Here is a 9,114-nt window from a genome sequence, read left to right as displayed (position 1 = left end):
TAAGGACACTTTTTCTGGGGCAGAAGTGACATCATCAGTGACATTGGATTTTACTTAACATTTTTTCTATATTTTTGTTATCCTTCAACTAGCTTGAGTATCTTATGGAGCTGCTGGAGTAAGTGTTCCAACAAGGGATTGGTTGGCAGAGGTACTTGTTGGGGTTGGGCCTTTACAATTATGGTTTGTAACCGCCTTGATAGAACTAATTGACTTTTTCCACCCTGTGAACTTGTATGGTGTCATCAGTGATATTACCATATTTATTCCCCACTTGTTCTACTAATCAAATGTAATGTTTTTTCCTGTTATATTTTCAAGTCAAAGGCAAAAATATGAAGGATAAAATTTATGATAGCTGAACAAAAGCTAGATTAGACAGCAGAGCTATGAATGGCGCCATAAGGATATATCCAAATTCACAGGGTGTCACCAGAGCTCCCATAAAGTTTGTTAGTGATCATATAAACCAGGCTGTCATTCTCTGGAATACAGAGGGCTAAGGATTTTTTAAGGAGTTGATATGCTGGCAAACGAGCAGTTCTTTCACTCTCTTCTGATGTGAAAATCTGGCAAAAAGGGAAATAATCTCTAATTAAAAACCAACTCATGCAGGATATAAATTGGAACATTTTAACTGGTTTAAAAGTGGAACTCTGTATCCTATATAAAAATTAATCAAATACAATTCATTATTGAATCGAATAGGTTTTTGCTTGACAAGAAAAAAGGCAAGATGACAATAAAAATATTGAAATTAAAGTACAGATTATATTGAAACGCAAAACAGGATGGATAACTGAACAGCATACTTCATTCCTGTGTACTTACAACAAATACCAACATTCAACTCCCTTTCTCGCTCCTTCACACTGTGTCGTCATCTTGTAATTCCATTTTTTCCCACTTCCTCCTGTACTAGGTTGTCACAAGCTGAGTTGTAATGAAATTAGCCATGTAGAAGATGTATGCTGAAAACACACCAGTTTAATTTGTTGATGTTCACTGAGCAGTCACTTCCTAGTTCTAATTTTCGTTTTAGATTTTTTTCGCCTTTCATGTAAGACTCAACAAATATTCACCTTACTGGTCAGTTTGGTGCAATTTGTCCGGAGACTAATAAAACGGGCTCCAATGCAGATGAAAATACAGCGAATGACACAGGAGGTGACTTGATAAGGCTATTGTCTTCTGTCATTGATTCCATTTTTGTGTTTTGCAATATGCACCATATTGTAATAAAATGTAACCTGTATGAATGTTATATAGTCCTGTATAATGGCAAGAAGCATGAAGCAGAGTTTTCCATTATGCACCAATGCATATGACAGTGTTTATAGATCTATTAGTAAGCCTTATTTTTAAGCAAACTGATTGATACTCTCTGTAAGATGCTTTCAGTTCTGTTTGAGCAAGAACAATACATTCTGAGCAAACAAATCTTTTACAAATGAAGACTGACGCATTATGTGAAACCAGTCTGAGTTGGTTTAGTTCCCGTAGAGACTTTCTATTAGGATCAGTGTTTTGATTTTCAAAAATGTTTGCCAGAATTTCCATCTCAAATTTATCAGCGTAAAAAGGGGGTGAGAAAGAATGAAATCTAGCTTTAAATCAAATTTTCTAGTAGAAAACAAAATTTAACTTGACTATAAATTTGCTATGCTCTGCAGCTCTAATTCATTTCATTTATTTAAGCTTTTCACAGATCAGCTTACTAAACTGGAAGGCAGAAGGGATCTTTGATAAAAAATAATTCTTGCACAGGCTTAAGGTCGCATTTACAATGTGCTAGAGCTAAATGCTGTTTATTCTCACAGAGTTAAGCACAGGGAAGAAAGGCAAGGAAAACTTCTAACCCCTAAGAAACCAGTTGTTTTAAATTTTTTCTTATGAATATGTGGGATTAAATACTAAATTTTATAGTTTGGAACTGTTTGGGGAAGAGTGATCACAAAATGGTAGAATTTTACTTTATGAAGGTCACCTGAAATTGGTCTTAAACTTGAAGGCAATTATTTGAGTATGAAGGGCAAGTTGGTTCAGAGCAATTAAAATCTATGACCAGAGATGGACAGTTCAAGAAATATTTTGTGTTTCTTTATGAAAAAGGATGATGTGGAATAAGTTATTTAATTATGGCTAGCTAAAGGGAACAAGGGACGAGCTAAGGGGAACAATGGTATTACTTTGAATGAAAAGCGCTACACCTGAATGCTGAAAGTATTTTGGAAATGTTAGAGTGACTAAAATAGAGCTTGCAGTGATATTTAGCAGCATCTTTGGAGAGAGAAAAGTGACTTTTTCTTTGCTTCAAAGGTCAGTAGTCAGGATTTACAAAAATTGAAAGAGTAAACTGGAGAAATGTCAAGCCAGTTGGCCTAACCGTAGTGATTTGGAAAATGCTGGAATCTATTACCCATCGTCATCATCATCATAATGTGCCGTGTCATATGACGTGGGCCAGTGGTCCCCAAGCACCAGGCCGCAAAGCATATGCTGCCGGGCCACGAGGAAACAATATGATTTGGCGATACGAAACGATATGAGTCAGCTGCATCTTTCCTCATTCCCTGTCACGCACTGTTGAACTGGAAATAACCTACCAAATCATACCAAATAACACATAAAACGTAAAATAACACTAACATATAGTAAAAACAGGAATGATATGATAAATACACAGCCTATATAAAGTAGAAATAATGTATGTACAGTGTAGTTTAACTTAACAGAATCGGGAAGATTAAACCAAAACTGATTTGTAGAAAAAAAAATCAGCAGGTACACGCATGCGCACAGAGGTGCCCACGCAAGGCTCCATGGTCATGGTAGTCTTTCCTGGGGTAAACACAAGTGTCCCGTATTTGACTGTTACTTTAGTCCATTATTTGGGAGTGAGAAAGTTGGCAACCCTACTTGAACATCCCCACCCCCACCCCCCTGTCGGCCAGTCCACAAGAATATTGTCAATATTAAACCAGTCCGTGGTGCAAAAAAGGTTGGGGACCCCTGGCGTGGGCGATCTTGGTCTATGACCATGATTGTTCCTGGCAAATTTTTCTACAGAAGTGGTTTGCCATCACTGCCTTCTGGGAAATATTTAACAAGAAAAGTGGCCCCAGCCATTATCAATACTCTTCAGAGATTGTCTGTCTGGCGTCAGTGGTCACACAACCACCATTCACCACCTTCTCCCATGGCTTCACATTACCTTGATCAGGGGGCTAACAAGGTGCTACACCTCCCCCAGGGGTGACCTGCAGGCTGACAGAGGGAAGGAGTGCCTTGCCCCTCCTTTGGTAGAGGCATATTTCCACCCCACCCCCTACACTCAAAATCCATTATTAGGCATTCAAGTAACCTACTGAAACAGAGCAGATTCAGCAAAAGTTTCATGAGAAGAGCATTATGTTTGCAGGTTTGAGAATTTTTTAAGATAAAGAGGGGTCAATGATGGTCAAGGATTTCTGAAGGACATTTCATAAGATGCCATAAGGAAATGATGAGCTTCATGTGAGGGAGGCTAGCATTACAATGCATAGGAGAGGAGGTTACCATACAAGGGGTAGTTAATAAGTTCATGACCTAAGATAGAAGGAGTCAATTTTAGAAAACCTAGCACATTTATTTTTCCTACATTCACACACTTAGTCCAGCAGTCCGTGGAGCATACGGATCCGTTCTTTGTAGAAGTCGGCGTCTTGGACCTCCAGAAGTGGTCCACAGCAGGGGTGATTGATAAGTTTGTGGCCTAAGGTAAGGTAGAAGGAGGTAAGTTATTAACTTCAAACTTTCTGCATTTTCACTCAAAGAGTTGAACTGCATGTACATGTAACTATAACTCATCTCCTATCTTAGGCCACGAACTTATCAACCACCCCTGATGTGGACCACTTCTACAAAGAAGGGATCCGTATGCTCCACGACCGCTGGACTAAGTGTGTAAATATGGGAGGGGGACTTATTTGAAAAATAAATGTGCTAGGTTTTCTAAAATTGACACCATCTACCTTAGGCCACGAACTTATCAATCACCCCTTGTAAAATGCAAGTGGTAGGGATAAATGGGTTATTTTCAAGCTAATAAGCTTCAAAGAGTAGCCTGCCTTGGGGACCAGTTCTGGGATTTTAGCAATTCGTGACTTATATTGCGGACTTGACTGAAAGTACTGGACTGAACTAAAGGGACCTGGCGTTTCCAGTTTTCTTTATTCCCTTTGGTTGAAAGGATCAGATATAATATGCTAAACTTCACTTCTGATACATAACCTGATAAGAAAGTAAGTTATGAGGGAAGATAGCTAAGTTCATTATTTTAACTAAGTTTTTAAACTAAATTCATTATTATTCCAGTATTGCATTCATATAGGAGATCTCCTGAATATTATTGTACAAGCTCTTGAAAGTAATATAGTGCAATGCATTTGTGTTTGTTCCATATCAGTGCTACCAGGCTCTCTTCTATAACAAAATATTGTTTCAAGAACAGTAGCCATAAGAGTTTGAAATTCTTGTGTTGGTACCACTTTGTATCACAGGTTTGACATTGTATGTCACTTTGGGGAATAATCTAAAATTTGCAACCAAAGTCTTGGCATGAGAAGTTGGCCACTTGAGACTAAGATGAATTTCTTACCCAATAAGGTTGAGCCTTTGGAATATTCCACCCTAAGAGATCTGTGGATGTCCTGATGTATATTTGAAATCAGTTTTATTATCGGGATTATGAGTCTTTAGCAGAGAGTAGCTGAATCCGAAGATCCTGTCAGTCATAATGATTATGGTCATATTCTCTCCACATCTGTAGGTTGTTGTGAAATGTCTTTGCAGTCTAGCTCCTTTCCCCCACCCCGAACTTTTGAATCAATATTGTCTGTCATATAATGGTACCTGTTGGAAGGTTGACACTTTCCATGGGTATTGAATTTGAGCTCTGACCTCTAGAAGGTGCTTGTATGGTACTGTGGACAGCATGGGACTTTAGAAGCAGTAAAGAAAAAAAAAACTTGAATGATTTTCTCTATGAATACAAACCTCTCCTTCTTTATGAAAAAGGATGATGTGGGACAAGTGATTTAACCATGGCTAGCTAAAGGCAACAAGTGACTAGCTAAAGGGAACCAAAAGTGAAGCCCAAGGGGTAACGCTTAAACATGCTTTTTCTTGTCACTGTCATGCAAGACTTGGACAGAAATATTGTTGGCTGCTGAATCTGTGAATCGATTAATACCCATCTCTTAATAAGGTTCAATGTAGCGTAGATGCTGTTTATGAACCTGAAGATGTTTAGACTACTGAAGTCATGAACATTTAATAGACCCTTTCTGAGTAATACTTAGAATTTCTGAAGAAATGTTGGATTTGTGAGCGTGAAACCTGCAAAATGGCTCTCTACCCAGAAGAGTAACACACTATTAAATTTCCGCTCTATTTTATATATGTCTAATTGATGGAAAAGTTGATTGTGCCAAAAAGTATTCTCTAATGGAGTAATTTTATATCTGAACATATGTTCACAATATGCACAAATGTTAGCATGTTTGATTATTTATTTGCAACAGACATGGTTAGTTTAGAGTCAACTTGGCCAACAGATAGAAAAATTACTAGCTAATTCTGTATAGGGCCACAAACCTTCCAGCCATTCCTTGACCAACTTGCTTTAAAGCCAAGGATCAGGTTTCACAGACCAGACAAAGACATTAATAATCATAGTTATGTCATAGTGGGATGACTGGTGGTGTAGTGGCATCAGCACTGGGCTTCAAGGCAGATGGTCCTGAGTTCAGATCCAGCCTGGTCCCAACCTGGGCAGCAGCAGTATTTGTGCGGAAGAAAAGCCTGACAATCTACTTCCGTATCTTGCTATGAACCCTTCTGTCCATGAGGTCATGAAGAGTCTGACTCAACTAAGCGACTGAACAACAAAATGTTGCAGTATTGATAATATTGTCACTGCTTTTCACTCACTCACAGTTAATTTCTGACCCTTCTCATTGCAGTGCCCTTGTTGTACATTGACTAAGGGCTTTATACTCGTTACTTGTCTCCAATCTGTAGAAGAAAAAAAATAATCAAACACAGTTTTCAGCATTTACACATAAGTTTTTTTTTTGCCAGATTATTGCAGTCATGGTGATCTCTGAGGTGGATACTTGGGCTTGGAAAAGTTTGTTATGGTTTCTAGTTTTCTGGTATCAAAAGTTCAGAATCCTCATCTGAATCCTCATCATTTCAAAAATTCTGAAAAGAAAGCATGAGTGAAACAAATTGGTGCTATTTGGAACTAGTGTTAGCAAGTTCCCTCCAACACTAGTCCATTTAATAAACAGTGGGGACAAAGGGATAGAAATTTCTGCATTAGTTTTCCTTAAGGTTTTAGTCTTTGAATATCCTAAAAGTTACACCATAAAATCAAGGAACATTGGCTTGGTACATTCAGGGGGGCATGGGTGGCAGAATCCATCGAGAAAGGCAGAGGAACTGGCAAGAGCTTCTGAGGAGCAATGTGCACAAGAAACCATCTCCCTCTGAAAGGGGCTCTTGTACAAAATGTTACCAAGGGCAAGTCTATAAGTGCGTGTGTGCCCTGTGAAATCCTGTTCTTTTGGACTCCCTACTGTGCGTCCATTCAATGCAAATGTGCTGCATGATGGTACTGCAGTTAGAGATTTGATCTCAGTCTTTATTAGCCTCCTTTTGAGTGGCTTTAACTTGAGGTTTACTTGTTTCTCCATATGGTTCCTTGGGTTTTTGGTGGGTATTCCAATGTACTGACAGGTTAATTGGCTTTTGTAAAGTATTCTTATCACATTTACATCAGTTCCAATATTCCTCTATTCCCTTGGACACTAGGGGTAAACTAGACTAGCAAATTAACTGACCAACCTGCACATCTTTGGGATAGTGGAGGCTACTGGAAAATCCCAAGATGTCCTAGAAAACATACCATCTCCACACAGCACCAGGGATCAGGATTGAATCTAGGTCTCTGGCAATGTGAGACACCAGCACTTTTAGCTGTACCACTGTGCTGCCCCTGACCTAATTATGTAATCGTGTGGGCTCGTTGAAGTAACCAGCCTCTTAAATTTCTGAGCAACCATCAAGATTGTTTCTGAAAATTAATTCTGTATTTTGATTTCAGCACAAATAATATACTTAATGGTCATGTGTCAATAGTTGCTTCTTGAAATAAGATTAAAATAAAACTACTGGAAATATAAGGGCGTGTTATAAATTGAAGGCTATTCCAAAATTTATATGTTGTTCCCTTATTTTTAATACCTTTTCCATTGCTTTCACCTTAAAGAGCAGGTTACTGGAAGAATTTGCCGATGGGCTTAATGATCAACTTTGTGACTGTGATACTGAGTAATGCTGAATAAATCATTCATGTATATGGTAAACCTCCAGCTTGTAGTGACCCTTCTAAAATTGCCTTGTAGTCCTTGCCCTTTAGAGGACATACTCAGCATATGTTGCTATCCTGATAGCATTTCTGGAGGTCTCCTTATAGTTGAGAACTTGTCTGCACTTGATTTTTAGTTCAAAGTAAGTTTGTTATTAAAGTCCCTACATGTCACCATATACTAGCTTGAGATTCATTTTCTTGAAGGCATTTACAGGAAAATCAAGAAATACAATGGAACTTATGAAAAACTATAAACAAAGATTGACAGTCAATACGCAAAAAAAGCAAATACAGCAAATAATAATAAAAAAGTAAATAAATAGTACTGAGTTGCAGAGTCATTGGAAGTGAGTCTATAGCAGGGCTTCCCAACCTTTATGCCTTGGACCAGTGCCATTAAGCAAGGGATTTGTAGGCCTCAGGTTGGCAACTCCTGATCTATAGGTTGTGGAGTCAGTTCAGCATTTAGGTGAGTGAAGTTATCCACACTGGTTCAAAAGCCTGTTGGCTGTAGGGTAGTATCTGTTCCTGAACCTGGTGATATAGGACATTAGGCTTCCTGACGGCAGCAGTGAGAAGAGTGCATGGCTTGGATGATTGGGGTTCTTGATGGATGCTGCTTTCTTGTGATTGCACCCTTTGTATGTAACTGCTCAGAGATGGTGGGCTTTGCTTATGATGGACTGGGCTGTATCTGCAACTTGCCCCCAGATATCTCTAGTCCTGAGCATTGAAGTTTCCATACCAGGCTGTGATGCAACCAGTTAAGTTACTCTCCACCATACATATATGGAAATACGATCATGGTCAAGTTCAATCATACATGAATACACATGAATGCTGCCTTATGATGCAGTGTTCCTCTGGGGCCAAGATGCAAAACATCATACACAGCAGAAGGCAAGTAAACATACAGTCACAAAAGAAATACACAGTGCCTCTAAAAAGTATTCATTCTCTCCTGCTGCCCCCTCCCCTGAAATGTTCATGTTTTATTGGTTTACAACATTGAAACACAGTGGATTCAATTTGGCTTTTTTGACATTGATCAACAGGAAAAGACTCTTCTGTGCCAAAGTGAGAACAGATATCTATGAAGTGATCTAAATTAATTACAAAATAATTGATTGCGTAAGTATTTGCCATCCTTTAATATGACACACAAAATCATCACTAGTGCAGGCAATCGGTTTTAGAAGTTAAATGGAGATCTGTTTTTGGAAACCTGTGTGCAGTCAAGGTGTTTCACTTGATTGCATATAAATACACCTGTATCTGGAAGCTCCAACTGCTGATGAGTCAGTATCCTGGCAAAAACTACACCATCAAGACAAAAGAACACTGTAGGCAACTCCGCAAAAAAGGTTATTGCAAAGCACAAGTCGAGCTGGATCCAAGAAAATTTCCAAGTCACTGAATATGAAGTCACAGAGTAGAGTTAAGCCAATTATCAAGAAATGGAAAGAATATGGCACAGTTGTAAATCTGCTTAGAGCAGGCCATCCTCAAAAACTGAGTGACTTTGCAAGAAGGGGACTAGTGAGGGAGGCCACCAAGAGATCTATGACACTTCTGGAGGAGGTTCAAGCTTCAGTAGCCGAGATGGGAGAGACTGCGCAAAGAACAACTGTCGCCTGGGTGCTTCACCAGTCACAGCTTTATGGGAGAGTGGCAAAGAGAAAGCTACTGTTGGGCGG

This window comes from Mobula hypostoma, chromosome 20 (assembly GCF_963921235.1).
Source record: "Mobula hypostoma chromosome 20, sMobHyp1.1, whole genome shotgun sequence".
In the NCBI taxonomy this organism is placed as follows: Eukaryota; Metazoa; Chordata; class Chondrichthyes; order Myliobatiformes; family Myliobatidae; genus Mobula; species Mobula hypostoma.
This window is presented reverse-complemented; position numbering follows the sequence as displayed.